This window comes from Pinus tabuliformis, chromosome 5_1, assembly GCF_031772625.1.
Source record: "Pinus tabuliformis cultivar Carrire ecotype Pingquan chromosome 5_1, CPIR1, whole genome shotgun sequence".
Taxonomy (NCBI): domain Eukaryota; kingdom Viridiplantae; phylum Streptophyta; class Pinopsida; order Pinales; family Pinaceae; genus Pinus; species Pinus tabuliformis.
This window is the reverse complement of record NC_142305.1, coordinates 513,119,551-513,134,462: the sequence shown is the minus strand read 5'-3', so window position 1 is coordinate 513,134,462 and position 14,912 is coordinate 513,119,551.

Here is a 14,912-nt window from a genome sequence, read left to right as displayed (position 1 = left end):
CTCGAATGTAAGGTACTGCGAATCTCGATCCAAAGCTATTGCGTTCGTAAAATAGGTTATGATATTTCACTGTGTATGCCAAGGCCATGTGTAAAAGGTGACAGCAAAATTTATGAAAAAAACCTGTAAAGGTTGTGAAAAAATTCTATAACATGTACAAATCTTCACGCTTTATTGAGTGCTTCTTCCATAGATCATATATATCTCATTACCAAGCATAAACCCTTTTGATTTATATTTTCAATTGTCAAGAATCTCAATTTATAAAGTTTATATTCTTCTATCATTAGGGTTGTGGACTTTGCACTTTCAGGGCTTGACAAGGGAAATGTCAATATATCTGACTTCGGCTTCAGTGCTCAACCTCAACATTGTAGGGTATGTATGGACTTGAATAAAATTTGGGAACTGGAAATAATTTTGATGCAAAGTATTAAGAAGGTTATTTGATGCCAGGCAGATGGGTTGCTGCATAAGACTTGTGGACCCGAGGTACCTGCATAGCCATGAACCTGTAATAAAGATGCCAGATTAATTTAAATTGCAGTATATTTTGTTTTCCATCATTTTAAATTTTAGTACTTGTGAGTTCTTGATACAAGAATTTGGTTACTTGTGCAGGTGATTGCTGACAGAGGGTATCATGGTGCTACAACCGACGTTTGGTTTTGTAGAGTCATTCTCTTTGTTCTTTTGACCAGTTGGCTGCCATCAAGGACAAGAATTCATGGAAACATTAGGTTAGATAAATTCCCAAGTCTGTGTTTGTATATGTTTTAAAGTTAGAAAAAATTTTGTTCACAGAAGGAATCTAAAGCTCAGTGAAGTATTAACTTGCAATAATACCAATATTCACTATTTTCATGTGAGTAATTATGGATATGATTTGACTAAAGTTAAATGAAACTGGTAAACATAAATTTCATGTGAGTAATTATGGATATGATTTGATTAAAGTTAAATGAAACTGGTAAATCTAAATATTAGAAGTCATATGAAGTGCACTTTAAAAGTAAAACCATCACGAAAAAATTGCTTGATGGGTAAGGGGACCCGTCAAATTTAACCCCTGATGAAGATAGAATGATTCCTCGGGTAGAGTTACGGGTACCGTCACTGCCATTGTACTCTTAAGGCATTAAATATCGTATAGAATTGGAAATAAGGTTTACCCTTATTCATGGAAAGCCTTATTTTCAATGCTATACGATATTTAATGCCTTAAGAGTGCAATGACAGTGACAGTACCCATAAGTCTAGCCGAGGATTCATGCCGGATACTCATACATACATGAGGGCAAGCCTTATTTCCAATGGTATATGATATTTAACGCCTTAAAAGTACAATGACAGTGACGGTACCTGTAACTCTAGCTGAGGATTCATGTGAAAATTCATACATACATGAGCATATAGGAATTAATGTAGTCAGTGCGCTTCGATTTTGGAATACGGAGTGGATTTGAAATATACGATACTTCTTTGAATTTTGAAAACACCTGCCCAAACTCTAAATATCTGAATTTCAAATTCAGGAATGGTTGAATCAATTTCATCCAAGGAGTTTTGGGTTTGTGACCGAGGGTTGAGGGCAACAGGAAAGGATTTGAGGATGAGGATCATGATGCAAGGAGGAAGAATTGATCAACTTGTATTGGCTCATAATATATCTCACAACGTTTGTGTTGTATTTTGAATTTCTTGACGAGGTTGCGGGAGCAGTTGCATTGCCTCGGTCATCTCAACTATATTGGATGTCACAAAAGCCACCCTTCGAAAAAAATTGTGCGCCGCTAAGAAACATTGCAATGGAAAAATGATTTTGCTCGCGCCTGCTATCGGTGCGGTGGATTCCTCTACTTACATCGCCATTACCAAATTCTATAGAATTCCTATACATATTATTGCCGAAAGCAAAAGGCACGCCAAAGAATATGATTGATACGTTGTTTATTTTTTCTATCATTATAGCATCATATGAGTAATCAACTGGCAAATTTGAATCTAGAGAGAAGTTTTCACCCGAACGCTGGGGATTTCCATAGAAATGGATCGCAGAGTATAAAATATGTAAATTTCATGGACTGTTTGTATCCGTGGCCATTATAACAGACAACCACAATGTGAATGTGTGTGTATATATCGTAGGTGAGATTCTGAGATCTTGGTTTCTCGCGACACCCCATCTCACATTGTATGCAAATACTTCATTTGACAATGTTTTTCCCTCTAGTCTCACTGTCATGTTTTTAATGGCGTCAAAAACAATGATAGACACATACCCCGCCACGCCCTTTCAAGTTCTCTCTATCACTACGACAATTCTATTTAGTTATTGTGGGTTTCCTCTTATCGGAATATTATTATATTAAATCGACCAAAATTTCCCCTTTTCTTGATGGTTTTGTCCACTATGGTTCATGCCTAGTTCTGATTGAACTGTCAACGAGCATTGCTCAGATCAAATACGTCAGAATCAGTTCAGTAATCCGATTACAAATTTCTATTTAGATGTATTTAAGGTACTTATCTTAAAATATATTTCGTAAAATTCTTACATGTTCTATAGATATCTTTTTACCCTATTTCGATTATTAGAAAATTATAACTTGTAAATACAAACTTGAAACTCCTTGTGATCCGGATTTAAATAGAAACGTAACAAATTACAGAGATAACCATAAACACAGAGATGCAGTGGAAATAATACTTCATTTCATTAATGTAAAATACTGAAATATGCTTACAAACATAAATGGAAGTAAACCAGCTAGGGCGATGGTAGCTTATCTCTGAGAAGATATGTGGTGGCTACCTGCCTCTGAATTGTGTTACAATGAGGCTTGAAGGCCTATTTATTGTTGAGAAACAATGGAAAACCCTAAACATCCAAAAACCTAACCCTAGAAGATGAAACGCCAAATTGTGGGCCCCGTTTGGGTAAATTGGTATATCAACTTCCTGGGGTCGTAACTTTGGCATACGATCTTCGTTTGACGCGCACAATATCTCGTTAGATAGATCTATCTTAGAACTACAACTTTGGGAAGAGAAACATCGGTCCATGGAACCATATTGCTCCCAGTTTTCCAAAAAAAATTGTTTAGGGCCTCAAAATAGCTCTAGAAGTTCAGGACCCGAAAAAACTGCTAAAAATAGTAAACTGTGCTACAATTAAGGAAACTAAAAAGCTGAAAGAAACAATGGTGGGGGTCCAAGTCGATTTGGCGGGAGGCCACCAACATCCACCTGGATCATTCCTCCCCCCTTATGAAGCAAGGGCTTCCATTGCGTTGAGTTCCTCCATGAGATAAGGAAACTTCTGCTGAACTTGGTCCCTGGTGAGCCACTTGCCCTGGTGAAGGAGTTGGCCTACTTTGACAACTCGATACAGTTGGATATTCTGCTGGCGAGTGTGCTTGATATATGTGTCCATGATCCGATCAGTTGTAGCTTGTTCCATGCAGTCTGGATTTAACTATGTGAGCGTGAGTTGTTCCGCAATGGCGGATGTGTCTAGTAATGGTGGAAAGTATGGCCGAAGGTGGTCCACATTGAACACTGGGTGCAGGCCAAGGAATGGGGGAATGTTGAGCTCAAATGCATTGTCTCCAACAGCATTGGTAATGGTGTAAGGACCATATCAGAGTGGTATGAGTTTCCGATAGGCTCCGGTAAGTCGTTCTCTTTGCAAATGCAACCAAACTTTGTCGCCCACTTGAAACTTGTGTGGCACCCGAGGTTGATCATGTCGCTGCTTGTACTTAGCATTTGATTTCTCCAGAATGTCAAGGACCTGCTGGCGAATATGTTGGATGTGTTCAATGAAGTTGTTTGCCTTATCTATTTCCGACTCGACATGAGCCGAATCTGCATGAGTAGCTGCAAATGGCATGGCCACATCAATGGGACATAGTGGATGGAATCCCAAGCCCACCAGAAAAGGGTTGTGGCCAGTCAAGCTGTGGAGAGCCCGGTTGTAGCTATGCTGAACATAGGGGAGGCTCTCGTCTCATGTGCGTGGATGCTTTGAGTTTTACATTAGCAGAATGTGTACAATCATTCTATTGACAACCTCTGTCTGGCCATTAGTTTGAGGATGGAAGGCTATGGACTTAGTGAGTTTGGTGTCCAGCATTAACCAGAGACTAGACCAAAATGTACTGAGAAACCTGCTGTCCCGATCTTAGATGATAGACTGTGGGATCCCAAAGTGTACCCACACTCGTTCAAAGAAAATTTTAGAAGTGGCTTCTGCTGTGATATTCCTCTTGCAGGCCGCCATAATGGCCATCTTCGAGAACCTATCGATGACCACAAAAACACAGTCATTTCCATGCTTAGTGGAAGGAAGGCCTGACGTGTAATCCATGGAGATGGATTCCCAAGGTCGACTAGGGGCATGCAGCGGGGTATAGAGGCCTTGCTTCTTAATGGTCAGTTTGGCAATGGTGTAGGCAATGCATGATTTGATGTACTTCCTGACATCCTGTTGAGCCTTGAAAATGTCATTCATTTCCATTACACTTTTACTATTATGTCCATTATATCACCTCCACTTCACTACTATGTCACCACATTCATCCCACTTTCATTATAATTGGGCCACATTTATGTTTTTCCAATCTTTATTAATTCTAAGTCTTTTAAGTGAATTTGTGGTTAAAAATTAGAAAATAATGTGCATATGCTTATACCTAACAAATGGGTTGAGGTTGTTGACATGTGTAGGTTGAAAGGAGACTTCTAGAAGACCCTTATGTGGCACTCTAAGGCTAAATTCGAATTTGGTTGGAAAGAATCATGGGATCGTGAGGATATGTGTCACATCTCCTAATTGTATTGTAACTTTAAGAAGACATGTGTCTTATCAGTTCCTATTTTGATTAGGACTCTAGAGGTAGAGGGAGAGATTCATGGACTCTCATTAATAAGATGGCTCTCATCTTTTTGTATAAATAGGAGATCTCTCTCCTTCATTTGTTAGTATATTTTAGCTTAAGCTTGTTAGTCCCTAGTTCTTAAGTTTGTAATTCTTCCTTGATGGCTTTTGAAAGCTTTGGAGAACTTTGTTGTACTTTGTACTTTTGAAGAAATTGAATAAAGCTTTGATGTTCTCAACATGGAAGGAGATGTGAAGTAGATGTCATGGAGCATATTAGAATGTAAGGTAGAGTAGATTTCATTTTGTAAATATTGCTTTGTAGAATGTAAGGTAGAGTAGATTTCATTTTGTAAATATTGCTTTGATTTCATTATGTTATTTAATTGTTTTCAAGTTTGATAGATTAGATTTTTCATTCATGCAATTTTAATTCATGCAAGTGGCAGAGGGCCCCTGCACACTAAAGCCTTGTATAGTTGTCATTTAATTCTGCATTTAATTTTGTTATGCTTCTGTACATTAGCTGTACATAACAAGCTGTTTTGATTACTGTTGTTTTACATTAATTTTGTTATGCTTCTGTATATTAGCTGTACATAAATTGCTTTCAAGTTTGATAGATTAGATTTTTCATTCATGCAATTTTAATTCATGCAAGTGTGTTCAACTGGTTGATTATAGATTAGTGATGCACATAGCCTTTTAATGACTAATGACATGATAGAATCATCTTGTCCTTCTGCTGAAGCAACAAGGATACTGGGTCTCATAGTCACTAGCTCATTGTTTGGTTATTGCATTTTATTTTGATTGAACTAGCTATATATTTACACTTTTGTTTAAATACTAATTCCATCAATAACATGTTTTAAGTTCTTTTGAAGTGCTAAGTTTTGGAAGTTACCATTAGGGACATAGGCCTTGTCTTGAAATCTTTATCCATACTTGTCCTTTAAAAGTATTCTTAAGACCTTAGAATAGGATTTCCATTTGCATTAAACACTTTAGAAAACCAACAAGAACAAAACCCCAAAAACAACATAAACTATAAAACAACGAAGTAAGAGAAAGGTTAACTAAGCACATATGGTGCACCACACTTCATCAGTTTATGATACCCGGATTGATAATTTATGTAGAGCAATTTAAGACGTTAAATTGACTAGACATTTTGGCGCCGTTGCCGGGGAAGTGTAATTAGGAAACCTTATTTCTTACATCTGAAAAAAAAAATTAACAATTCTTGAGTATGCTCTCCTCCTGCACTTTGTGTGATCTAGAGGATCAGAAAAAGGATTGGTATGCCTAAAAAAAAAAAAAAAAAGAATAGGAGACAAAATAAACTTCATCACTTCAATTGATTCAAAAAAGAGAGAAAAGAAAAAAAAAAAAGAATAGACAAAATAAACTTCATTTCATTTCCATTTTCACTCCATGCCATCCATTTCATCAATAAAAGATTTTTTCCCCCCATGATCATTTCCATTCAGATTGCCTAACTATCTCTATTTAGCTAAGTGGTTGTTGTGCCAAGTTTCCGCAGCTGGAATCAGTTTCCGCAGTCAGAAACAGTTTCCGCAGCCACCACTCTATTTTTCAAATTTACAGTCAAGATGTTAGCGCAATAAAATGAAAATGAAGGTATGACTAAGCATATGCTATGAAGACATGTACATGGAGCATCTACAGACATCAAGAAGGAGAAATTGAGTAAGGGCTAATGGACAAACAAAGACAAGGGGCCTCGGCATTTCTTTTTAGAGGCTGAAATTTATTATTGTTAAGGTGGATTGAGCTCCTTGTTTGAGGACGGAATCATGCATTTTTGGAGATAACACTCCAAGTGTGTCACTTCCTCTAAAGCTAAGTTCCATGCCCTGTCTCTCTTCAGCGTGCACCTCAAAGTGCCCTTTCTAATCCATAATCAAATCTGTAGGCGAGGTACATCAACATCCAAAGTAATCCATCTGAGAGAGAAATAGAGAAAGAAAAAAAAAACTCTTCGAGGGAGGGGTAGCTTGTTAGATGGGAGACTATTGTTTTTGTTTCCACTGGCCCTGTAATCCTATCAATTAAGCCAATCAATCCTGTTTGTCCTTCCTGCCCATGCCATGCCATTTATCAATACGCAACAAGATGTGTGTACTGTTCTGTGCATTCATTTTTTTAGATTCATTTTTTTGGATTGTCAGCATGATTAATTTGTGGACTATTCACTCCCGCTTCGTGAAGGTGGACCACCATTAGTAACAAGCACAACTAAGGCAGTTACGCAGCAAATAAAACCAGAAGGCCGAATGCAACAATTCGTAATAATTCAGAACAGTAAAAAAATGTTAACTCAGAAAAACGCAAAACCTGAAAAATGTCAAATTTAAAACGTTTGATTTGCCCAAACAGAGACGAATTTCAAGAAAATAAAACATGGGTTTTTTTGCCAGGTGGGTCAATTAGATAACCCAGAAACCATTTGAAGAAATTTGTGGCGGTCTGGGAGAAATCCTTGGTTCTTTGGAGCCTCTTTTTTGCCACCGCGTGAAGAAAAAATTGGATTTGAATTGATTAATTGATAGTTGATTTAATTTAGCTACTTTCGATTTGAAATCAATGGCGTGCTGATGATTAACCGTTTGTTGATTTTTCCACCCGCCTAGCAGTTGCTCTGCCACTTCTCAATTAATAACAGTTCTAATTGGATCTGTTCTTTGCTGATAAACGTAACACCTGTTAACAGCAATCCAATTGAAGACGGGTCTATTTAATAAATAACTCCATTACATGAGCTGGTTGGATACGGCTCTTCACAGCCAATTGATAGACGTGGCGTGAACCTTTCTAGCATTCAATCTTGATGTATAACGACCTCATGATTAATCCTCGGGTTTAACTCATATTTGACTGCACTTTTACACTCCACCTGTAATCATGATAAGTGACCGGTTTCATTACGGCTCCTCTCCACCGCATAATTTCCGCAACCATTTTATAAACGTGTTTACACCTCCTCCGCAGCCGTTTAGTTTAAAGTTCTGTTGGGTTCATTCCATATCTCCACTGTTCTATTGAAACATGGTTGCATCTCCACTTTGTTCATATTAGTCTCCTTCCCATTTCGTGAATCCACCACGGCTACCTGTCTTTTGTTTTCCGCTGACAGTCCCTGAATCTTGTTCACTCCCGCTACCTATTATCCAGTTTACATTTTCAGTCACTGTTGTCTTTTTCGTAAACCCCGTAACCCAGTTGTCTTACCTCTGTTAAACCCTCACAGGCAGACAAATTTTAAACAGAGTAAAGGATGGGTCGGTTATTAAGGGCAGAACCGGAAGGGCTTAAGTCTATGAAAGGGCCAAATAGTTATGATCATGGTTATAGGTTGTTTATCAAACTATAAGTCCATCAATAAAACTGTTTTGCTCCATTCACAGAGTTCCTACATGCAGACAATGAAAAAATTTCAAAATTGATGATCGACTGTTTTAGCTTAACTTTCCGCAGCTAGCTCAACTTTCCGCGGCTGTTTTGTTAAACTCTAGGTTGCAGGTGTCATCAAGCAAAACAAGTCACATGGGTAGCTGGGGGAATGTTGGTACATGGATGGTGTCCTATTCATTCAATCAAATTTGATGAAAAATACCCTGGTCAAAGGGAAGTCAAATTGTGTGTTATCACTAAGTCGCCACACGCTGAGTCACTGCATGTCAAGAAAAAATAATAATTTTGAATCAATGAAATGAATAAGTTATTTGCTCACTTTTCTGAAGGTATTGATTAATTTTGGACTGATGATGAAAGATGAATGGCTAACTTTGTATTCAAGATTTTTAGCTACAGAACCGTGCACATTCCGCAGCTAAAGTCCAATTCCGCAGCTGTTCTCCAATTCCACAGCCAGAAAAACCTCATTGTTCAAATCAACCTAACTTTTTCATACAAAATCAGATTTTGATGACTTAAGTACCATTGGAAAGATCTCAACAAGATCTACACAATGAGAAAACCATCATTAGAGTTTGAAATGGCAAATAATGAAATAAATTGCTGAAAGGAAGCAACATTCAACTTGGGGCACCAACTCCAAAGCAGGTATAAATTCTTTTGATTTTTCCTTTGAGAACTTGTTTCATTAATACAAATTCTTTGTTTTGTGTGTAAATATCATAACTAGAGAGATTGATCACCTCTCTCCTTTGATAATCTTACATTCCATTGCAGAAGAAGTATTAGTTTTTTTGCAGGTTCCAGGAGGAAGGACAAATGACTACAAGAGAATGGTGTCTCTCTAAGAGACCAATTTGTTTCATAAGAGGATGATCAGCAACAAAGAGGAAATATGCTGATGCAAAATCAGATCCAAACACTTGAAAAACTTTCAGATACTATTGTCTCCATCACATCCATACTTCATAATAAACCATTCACCTCATTCCACTCCATATTTTCCATTTACATTCACATACACTTTCCATCTCTTTTTGTCCATTCATAACCCACAAATAAAAGCAAGAGGCTCATTCATATGCTTATTGCGCATTTCCATTTCTACTCTCCATTTCCATCTTCCATTTTCATCTTCCATTTTTTTGTCATTTTCATTCCGCAAATAAGCCCTGCTTCAATGCAAATTATTGAGTCCATAGTCCTTTGAGTCTAAGTTCTTTGTAAAAACACCTTGAGGCTTGCATGCCTTAATGGCAAGTTCTCATGCTGACAAGCAATGGGAATACATTAATGTCCTTTGTTCGTCAGATCTTCTAGGTGACTCGACTTCAGCAAATTCATTTGTACCTAGCAAGATGTGTTTGGGCATCTTGACTCTCATTGTCATCAATGGTGAGAGTTCTCGTGTTGACTAGTGGCATCCATTAATGGCCATTAAGCCAACAATTTCCTACTATGTTCGACATCAGAACATCTTTTCACATAGTAGGAATTGTGCCAATGAGTTTTGAAGACATGAAGACTATTATTTTCTGCATTTTGGAGCAGATTCAGCAAGTTTTAGTAGAAGCAATAAGAAGTCATCTTATCTCTCTATCCATGATTTCTCTTGTTCTGAAGAAGAATATGATCAAAAATTTTCAGCCACCACACATACAACTCATCCATTCCAAAGGGTAAGTGAAGGTACGTCATTTTCTAACTTTTGACCATAAAATTCCATAAAAAGCTAGAATGATAATTGTTGGAAAAACATTTCTCTTCCTCATTTCATAAAATTGCCAATACCATCAGTTGGGGGGGAATACATTCATATTCATATATTGCCATGTCCATATCATATTCAGGAGCCCACATACTTCCAACATATATTAACTATTACATTGCTATTATGAGCATACAATGGCTTTTGAAAAAGTGCTTAAAGGATAAATTGGATACAAAAAAAATCATGGTTGTCACACAAGAACCAACCATCATGCAATCCAATAAAGATATACTTTGCAACAATAATCAAAATATCATTATGCAAAGTTCAAAGATCAAAGTAGAAGGCAACAACAAAGAAAAAAAAATGGTTGTAACACAAGAACCAACCATGTTGCAATTCAAGTAAAACACTTTGCAGAAATATGAAGTTATCAAATGATATCATGCAAAGTTAAGCCAAAGCTCAAGGATCAAAAGAGTTAATGTAATATATATTGCATAAGGACATGCAATAGCTTCAGTTGGGGGGTATGTTGAGCCTTGAAAATGTCATTCATTCCATTACACTTTCACTATTATGTCCATTATATCACCTCCACTTCACTACTATGTCACCACATTCATCCCACTTTCATTATCATTGGGCCACATTTATGTTTTTCCAATATTTATTAATTCTAAGTCTTTTAAGTGAATTTGTGGTTAAAAATTAGAAAATAATGTGCATATGCTTATACCTAACAAATGGGTTGAGGTTGTTGACATGTGTAGGTTGAAAGGAGACTTCTAGAAAACACTTATGTGGCACTCTAAGGCTAAATTCGAATTTGGTTGGAAAGAATCATGGGATCATGAGGATATGTGTCACATCTCCTAATTGTATTGTAACTCTAATAAGACATGTGTCTTATCAGTTCCTATTTTGATTAGGACTCTAGAGGTAGAGGGAGAGATTCATGGACTCTCATTAATAAGATGGCTCTCATCTTTTTGTATAAATAGGAGATCTCTCTCCTTCATTTGTTAGTCTATTTTAGCTTAAGCTTGTTAGTCCATAGTTCTTAAGTTTGTAATTCTTCCTTGATGGCTTTTGAAAGCTTTGGAGAACTTTGTTGTACTTTGTACTTTTGAAGAAATTGAATAAAGCTTTGATGTTCTCAACATGGAAGGAGATGTGAAGTAGATGTCATGGAGCATATTAGAATGTAAGGTAGAGTATATTTCATTTTGTAAATATTGCTTTGTAGAATGTAAGGTAGAGTAGATTTCATTTTGTAAATATTGCTTTGATTTCATTATTTTATTTAATTGCTTTCAAGTTTGATAGATTAGATTTTTCATTCATGCAATTTTAATTCATGCAAGTGGCAGAGGGCCCCTGCACACTAAAGCCTTGTATAGTTGTCATTTAATTCTGCATTTAATTTTGTTATGCTTCTGTACATTAGCTGTACATAACAAGCTGTTTTGATTACTATTGTTTTACATTAATTTTGTTATGCTTCTGTATATTAGCTATACATAAATTGCTTTCAAGTTTGATAGATTAGATTTTTCATTCATGCAATTTTAATTCATGCAAGTGTGTTCAACCGGTTGATTGTAGATTAGTGATGCACATAGCCTTTTAATGACTAATGACATGATAGAATCATCTTGTCCTTCTGCTGAAGCAACAAGGATACTGGGTCTCATAGTCACTAGCTCATTGTTTGGTTATTGCATTTTATTTTGATTGAACTAGCTGTATATTTACACTTTTGTTTAAATACTAATTCCATCAATAACATGTTTTAAGTTCTTTTGAAGTGCTAAGTTTTGGAAGTTACCATTAGGGACATAGGCCTTGTCTTGAAATCTTTATCCATACTTGTCCTTTAAAAGTATTCTTAAGACCTTAGAATAGGATTTCCATTTGCATTAAACACTTTAGAAAACCAACAAGAACAAAACCCCAAAAACAACATAAACTATAAAACAACGAAGTAAGAGAAAGGTTAACTAAGCACATATGGTGCACCACACTTCATCAGTTTACGATACCCGGATTGATCATTTATGTAGAGAAATTTAAGACGTTAAATTGACTAGACACATCCTGTCAAAGATTCGGCCAATAGAAATACTTCTACAGTACTGTCACTGTTCTCTCGACCCCGAAATGCCCAGCGGCTTGACTGTAGTGTGCTTCCTAAATCATCTTGGCACACTTGCTTGAAGGAACATAAAGGTGACCCAGGTGGCATAACAAGGCATCCTGAAGGTGAAAATATGGAACATGCTGAGCCTCCAGGAGTGCCTGGTATGTGTGGCTGAATTCTGGGTCGCTTTTGTAGAGAAGTGAACTATCAGAAGTCTCATGCCCACAATAGTTGAGCACGGTGGTTAACGCCATGATCGGTGGTCGACTGAGGCAATCTACAACATTATTGGTACTTCCCTTCTTATACTTGATATTTAAATGGAACTGTTGCAGGTATGTGGACCACTTCTGATGGCGATCATTCTGCAATTTCCCTTGGGTCTGTATGAACTGCAGGAGTCGGTGGTCTGTGTGGATGACCATTTCCTTCCCCAAAATGTAATGCTTCCATTGTCGGGAAGCCTGCATAATGGAATACATCTCTTTGTCATAAGTGGGATACTTTCGTACTGTGTCTGAAAGTGTCTCACTGTGATATGCCATTGGATGCCCGTGTTGAGTAAGGACTGCCCCAATAGCATAGTCAGAGGCATCTGTATCGACCTCAAATGGTTGTTGCAAGTCTAATAATGCGAGCACTAGTGCCGAGCAGAGGCGATCTTTCAACTCTGTGAATGCCTTCTGTTGAGATTCAGACCAAAAGAATTTTTCTGTCGCTCCTCCCTTGGTGACTTGACTCAAGGGCCAAGTGATATGAGAAAATCCCAACATGAACCTGCGGTAGAAGTTGGAAAGACCTAGAAAGCTGCGGAGCCCTTTCAGAGTGGTTAGAGATGGTCAATCCCGAATGACTTAGATCTTGGCTGGATCCACATGCACCCCCTGTTCATCAATAATATATCCCATATACTGAACCTAGGTCATGCCAAAAGTGCATTTCTCCAAATTGACACATAAGTTATGTTGCTGCAGTGTTTGGAGAACCTGTCGGATGTATTGGAGGTGCTCTTCCCAACTCTGGCTAAAGATCAATATGTCATCCAAGTATACCACTACGAATGAGTTGGTGAATGGCTGCAAGATGTCATCCATTAGCCTCATGAAGGTTGTAGGAGAATTTGTCAATCTGAAAGGCATAACCAAACATTCGAAAAGGCCCTCCTTGGCTTTGAAGGCAATCTTCCACACATCGGAGGGTTCGATTGGTACCTGGTGATATCCTGACTTCAAATCGATCTTGCTGAAATATTTTGTCCCCTTCAGTTGGTCTAGGAGGTCATCAATCTGTGGGATCGAGTACCTATTATGGACTATGATCTTGTTCAGCGCTCGATAGTCAATACAGAGTCTCCAATTCCCATACTTCTTATGTACCAACACGATCGGGCTCCCATAGGGCGATGAACTCGGATGGATCTGAACTTTTTGCAACAGCTTCTGAATCTGCCTCTTGATTTCATCGTTCTCCAGAACGGATCGCCAATAGATTGGTCCATTGGGCAGTGGCACACTTGGGGTCAAATCGATGGAGTGCTTGACCTGACAGTGCAGAGGAACCCCTCCAGGGGAGGTGAAGATGTCCTCTTACTCCTCCACAACCTTGTCCATCTGTATTTTTCATGTGGAGGGGCCCTATCTGGAGGTCGTGGCCACAGTCTTCTTCTTTCCTTGAGGGCGTATCATCAGAAAAACAAATTTCTCGGTTTTGGAAATGAGCTTACTACATTGTTTTGCAGTAACCAAAGAGATGGCGGTAGGCAGTGCTACCTCCGGTATCCTGTACAACTTATTTCTCAAAGTAACAATAACAACACGGGGCCTTGATTCATACACAATATGTCGCTTCCACACATATGGTTGTCCTAATAATACATCACAAACTTCAATGGGGCAATGTCACACAATACATCATCCGTGAAAGGATTGATGTTGTATGGAAGGTGACACTGCTGGCTCACACGAAGATCCCATCCTTGGTGAAGCCACCTAATGGTGTACGGTTGTGGATGTGTTTTGGTCGGTAAGCCCAGCCGCTTCACAACCTCTACCAAAATGAGGTTCTTTTGGCTCCCGCTATCGACAATGAACTCTAGCGGGGAGCCTTTTACCCACATCTGGGAGTGGAAGAGACGCTCTTCCTCCTTTGGATCTTTGGGTTCCTCCTTCTGGATCTTTGTGGTGGCAAAGGTGGCGTTGGTTTCCACATCGATAATCTGCTGCCCTTTGTCATTCTCCTTGTCGGGTTATGACTCAAAGTCGGAACATGCATCTGATTCTTAAACCTTTAGCTCGGCCAGCAGTGACTGCTTGGCCCGACACTCACTTGTTGTGAGTGGAGCTCTTATGGAACTCACACCACTTTCCCGTGTCCTTTTTTGGCTTTGCGGCACTATTCTTTGCTTGCAACTTTGGCGGGTTGTCTTGGGCCGCCCCGCCTTGGATTTGTCCTTTGTTCTGTGGTTTGGGGGTACCTTTCCCTTGCTTTGGATTCACAAATCCAAAGTCTCGCTTCTTCTGTTTAAACTTTTGCTCGACCTTGACGGCATATCGGTATGTCGTGCCGAGCGAGGAGATGTTTAGGGATTCTATTTCTTCCTAGATGTACTTGTGCAGGTATTCGCGGTATTTGAGTATCAAATGTTGCTCTGAATCCCTGATACCCAACTTTGTGCGAAGGGTATGGAAGATATTGGTAAACTTCGGCACATCTTGGTCCCTTCCCTGCTGCAATGT